At 41.6% G+C, this 5,489-nt stretch overlaps 1 long non-coding RNA gene across 1 annotated transcript; it reads right to left on the reverse strand.

The window, feature by feature from the left end:
- Positions 1 to 339: 339 nt before the first annotated feature.
- Positions 340 to 3,272, reverse strand: LOC134965065 (uncharacterized). Its single transcript, XR_010188297.1, has 4 exons — positions 3,053 to 3,272; positions 2,596 to 2,968; positions 2,265 to 2,286; positions 340 to 962 (listed from the first exon to the last, which is right to left on the reverse strand). It is a non-coding gene; the product is annotated as an uncharacterized LOC134965065 (long non-coding RNA).
- Between the last annotated feature and the right edge of the window lie 2,217 nt (positions 3,273 to 5,489).

The following is a 5,489-nucleotide window of genomic DNA, read 5'->3' on the forward strand; positions in this document are numbered from 1 at the left end:
ACAAAGTGAAGCATGTGATTTGTAAGTGTAAATATTCAGACTACACAGGCCCAAGTGTAAAAGGCAAACAACATACTAAACTCCACTCAGGTCTAACTGTTTACCAGAAAAACTAACACATATAAACCCTGTTCTCCTGGCAACCCTGGCTACCTAATGAGTGTCAACCTAGAGTGGACACACAAAACATTGCACACATACACACTGTACATATAATGACACTCACAAATATGTCAATGCAACATGTACACCATGATGAAATTTTCAAATATTTGACCAGGGTCCAAGAATTCTAACAGTACAACACTGCATGTTTTGACATTGTAAGTGTAAGTGGGTAATCATTTTTTTCATTATAAAACAAAACTTACTTTCCACGGCAACCTCAAGACTCCCGGACCGGTCTGCAGGGGCTTCCTCTGCCCATTCACTGGGTGGGGATGTTGGCTGGATGGGGGAAGGTGGCTGGATGGGGGAAGGAGGAGGGATTGGGGAAGGAGGAGGGATTGGGGAAGGAGGAGGGATTGGGGAAGGAGGAGGGATTGGGGCAGGAGGCTGGATGGGGGAAGGAGGCTGGATTTGGTTGCCAATTTCAGAGGGGGGGTCTGATTGAGAGGGCGAGGGGGGCGGAGAGAAAGTTAAGGCAATAGAGGGTGTGGGGGGTTCAGATTGGGATGTAGAATTAGAAGGAGAAGGGGTATGGGAAGGAGGAGAAGGGGTCCCAGAAAGAGATGGAGAGGTGTGGTGAGAAGGGGAATGGAAAGTGGAGTGGGCCAGGGAAGCTGATGGGGCCTGGGAAGCTGAGGTGGACTGGGAAGATGAGGTGGACTGGGAAGCTGAGGGGGACTGTGAAGGGGAGGGGGAGTGAGAAGGGGAGGGGGAGTGAGAAGGGGAGGGGGAGTGTGAAGGTGAGGGGGAGTGGGAAGGGGAAGGGGGTGGTGAGTTTTGCCGTTGTTGTTGTCCTAGAATGATAATTGTGTACAAATTTTGTAAACATGAGAAATTACTTAGTAATCAATTTCTTTTCTCAATGTTCTGTTCAATGTTAAATGTTTTTTTTTTGTAATAGCAAAGCAAACATGTTAAGATCCTCTTCATGTTGGCCACAGCAAACAAAATGAGTCCAAATTTTTACTTTGAAGCTCATTCCTTCATCTAGTCAATTGAGTCATAGTGATTGGTCTAGGCAACATCACCAGATTACTATTCCAGGAACCTTATTATATAGCCAGCACTGATCAAGTTTTTTGGTTCTTTTTCCTGCCTGCTTCTTATTTTTTTGAAACATGCACTTGTTTGGTGTTACTTTGCTACAGTCAGTACTGTTTTCCCTAACCACACACAGTGTCATAATTTCCAAAAAAGGACACAGCAGGTTGCAATTAGCCTACCATTTACTGTAAAATGTTTGAAATTCCAAGGGGATTACAGCAGGAATTTCGTTTGCAATTGGCCAAAAGCATGTGCACTGCAGGGGTGGCAGATATAACATGTGCAGAGAGAGTTAGATTTTGTTGGTTTGAGTAATTATGGGCAGGGTAAATACATGCTGCTTTATTTTAACAATGCAAATTTATATGCAGATTTAACATACCCCACCCAAAAATTACTCTCTCTGCACATGTTACATATGCTTCCCCTGCAGTGCACATTGTATTGAACAATTGAACCATAAATTCCGGAAGCCCTAAACTTGGAAAAAAACACAGTAGCACAATTTTGAACCAAAACATTATGTAAGGTAACTTACTTCGTGTATGCAGAGCCCGAATTTGCTGGCGGATCTCCGCCAACAAATCTGGAGTCCTCCTACGGAGATCACTCCACCTCCTTTCTAGCTGGATGATTGTCCGCCTGCTGCGGACGCGAGTCCGCAGCAGGCGGCGGACCTCCGCGTAGGCCTCGCGCTTCACCCGATTGGGGATGAAGCGCCCAACGCGGCCTACGCGGCGGTCCATCACCGCAACCAGCACGCGGAGCTCCCGCCTGGTGAACGGTGCTGCACGCATCATGGCAATGGCGTTTTCCTTATTTGGGCATATATTTATAGTGTCTGTTAGCATGTGATTGGTCAAAAATCTATGTTGTCATTTCTAATAACTTTATTGCTCTAAGCAATGCTGTGAAGAGCAGAGTGTTATTTGGCACGAGCGGAAATTCGCATTAGCAGAAGCGAAAATGTTTTGAACACAAATTTAAGAAAACAAAACACACACAGAGACACAGACTTTAGATAAAATTACTATACATATCTGTGTACTCACCACAGTTCGTGTGATCATTCAGCTGGACAGTCACAAAGTGTGAAACATTGAGTATCATTTGTTTGTGTGTTTGGTTACAGAATCAGGATTTGAGGATATAAAATAAATAAGTACACTATTTATTAACATTACAGTATTTAAATTACTAAAAAAACATTGTAAGCTTAACGTGTTTTTGGTTTTTGATAACAAAAACAATTACCCATTCCAACACAACAAAAGCCTTACCCAATCACTTTACAAGATCATACAAAATGCAATCATGGTTTAAAAAACATAAGCATACTGTGTTGTATTATTTCTGCAAATATAAAATATAAAAACACTATACCTGAAATATTCTGCAACAATTCTTGCCCTCACTTGGCTCCCCCTCCGTGTCACACTCCCCCCACCGAAGCGTGGACCAACCCCTGGCTCCTCATCAGGCAATTCCTCTGCCTGAGGAAGCTCTACACTACTCCTTACCGCGATATTATGTAGTATTGCGCACAGGACCACTATTTTACTTGCCATCTCCGGCGAATACATGATGTCGCCACCAGTGCGGTGGAGCACACGAAACCGCCCTTTAAGGACACCAATTGTGCGCTCCACCAGCTGCCTAGTGGCAGTAAGCGCGGAGTTAAATGCCATCTGTGGTCCTGGCCTGGGATTACGGTAAGGAGTCATGAGCCAGGGGGTGCAAGGATATCCACGGTCTCCTGTTGGTAGATAATCCAATATTTCAAAATAGTATATTTGTCAAGTTATTTTTGTTTGTTTCAAAAATTAAAGCAAAAACTCACCCAATAACCACATGTCTGCTCGTTGACTTGATCTTAATCTCTGCCATATCCCTGATTGTCTAATGACATATGCATCATGGGAACTTCCAGTAAACTTTGCATTCAGGGAAAGGATCTGGAGGGATGGCCCACAAACAACCATTACATTCAGAGAATGAAACAGTTTCCTGTTTCTATAAATTTCTTCATTATGTCTTGGTGGCTGAATAGCAACATGTGTGCCATCCACAACCCCAATAACATGTGGGAAGTGACTACCACCTTCCGCAAATTGCCGCTTCACCACATCTAGGGCACCAACATCCAAAGGCATATCAATGAACTGCTTCACCCGCTTTAGGAAAGCCTGGCAGACATGCCGCAGGACCTTACTGAACTGGCCCTGCGACATGCCAACCAGGTCTCCCACAACATGCTGATATGAGGCTGTAGCCAAAAAATGTAACACTGCAAGGAATTGTGTCAATGGTGGTATTGCTGTAGGATACCGAATTTCAGACTCCAGATCACTCTCTATTATGGAGAGAGTGTCTAGGATTAGATGTGGTGGCAGCCGGTATCTACGCACCACCACATCATCTGGCATCCCAAAAAGTAGGACACGGGTTCGGAAAATTGGTGGCCTAGCACGCCTCCGTTGCCTTGGTTGATGAGGAGCCGGCTGTGGTTGTGGGGCTTGCGGTTGGGGTGGGAGTGCTGGCGTGGGTTGGGGAGGTAGGGCTTCTGCTGCAATATATATTGACATCACACACTTTTTAAAAAAACAAAAAAAAACAAAGATGAAGAATACAAAACTAAAGTTTGACAAATATACTACAATAAAATGGTTTGACAAATGTGGTGTCAACTTACTGCAGGAGCGTACATTTTTTCTGTGTTGAATTCATGTCCAAAATGTAAAAAAATTTGGCAAAGAACAAATAAATAACAAATTTAATTAAAAATACATATGTTATTTTTACAATTTCCAAAAAAAATTTATGGGTACATTTCTCTGCATAAAAAACTTCACTAACACCAATAAAAAACCACAAACAAAAAATAATAGGCATTTAGTAGCTAGACCAGGAAAGACAAACACTACTTTGCAGATCAATCCTGGTAAAAAAAAAATTGGTTTAGCCAAAAGGCAAAAAAAAAAAAAAAATATTTTACAAAACACAAACAGCCACCAATACAGGCCAAGGACACTTACCTGCTCCAAAAGAAAGGAAAACTTGGTGTTCCCTAGCACACCAATCCAAATAAATATCAAAGGGTTATATGACCCAAAAACAAGCACCTACAAGAGAACACAAATGATAGTCACAAATAACATACAGAACATTAAAACAAACAGCCACCAATACAGGCCAAGGACACTTACCTGCTCCAAAAGAAAGGAAAACTTGGTGTTCCCTAGCACACCAATCCAAATAAATATCAAAGGGTTATATGACCCAAAAACAAGCACCTACAAGAGAACACAAATGATAGTCACAAATAACATACAGAACATTAAAACAAACAGCCACCAATACAGGCCAAGGACACTTACCTGCTCCAAAAGAAAGGAAAACTTGGTGTTCCCTAGCACACCAATCCAAATAAATATCAAAGGGTTATATGACCCAAAAACAAGCACCTACAAGAGAACACAAATGATAGTCACAAATAACATACAGAACATTAAAACAAACAGCCACCAATACAGGCCAAGGACACTTACCTGCTCCAAAAGAAAGGAAAACTTGGTGTTCCCTAGCACACCAATCCAAATAAATATCAAAGGGTTATATGACCCAAAAACAAGCACCTACAAGAGAACACAAATGATAGTCACAAATAACATACAGAACATTAAAACAAACAGCCACCAATACAGGCCAAGGACACTTACCTGCTCCAAAAGAAAGGAAAACTTGGTGTTCCCTAGCACACCAATCCAAATAAATATCAAAGGGTTATATGACCCAAAAACAAGCACCTACAAGAGAACACAAATGATAGTCACAAATAACATACAGAACATTAAAACAAACAGCCACCAATACAGGCCAAGGACACTTACCTGCTCCAAAAGAAAGGAAAACTTGGTGTTCCCTAGCACACCAATCCAAATAAATATCAAAGGGTTATATGACCCAAAAACAAGCACCTACAAGAGAACACAAATGATAGTCACAAATAACACACAGAACATTAAAACAAACAGCCACCAATACAGGCCAAGGACACTTACCTGCTCCAAAAGAAAGGAAAACTTGGTGTTCCCTAGCACACCAATCCAAATAAATATCAAAGGGTTATATGACCCAAAAACAAGCACCTACAAGAGAACACAAATGATAGTCACAAATAATAAGCACATGTTTATTTTCACAAATGGACTTGCCAAATATATATGGGATTAAATAATTAAACAAAAAAACATTAATAAAACACTTTGACTTCCAAA

Source organism: Pseudophryne corroboree, chromosome 10, assembly GCF_028390025.1.
Source record: "Pseudophryne corroboree isolate aPseCor3 chromosome 10, aPseCor3.hap2, whole genome shotgun sequence".
Lineage (NCBI taxonomy): Eukaryota > Metazoa > Chordata > Amphibia > Anura > Myobatrachidae > Pseudophryne > Pseudophryne corroboree.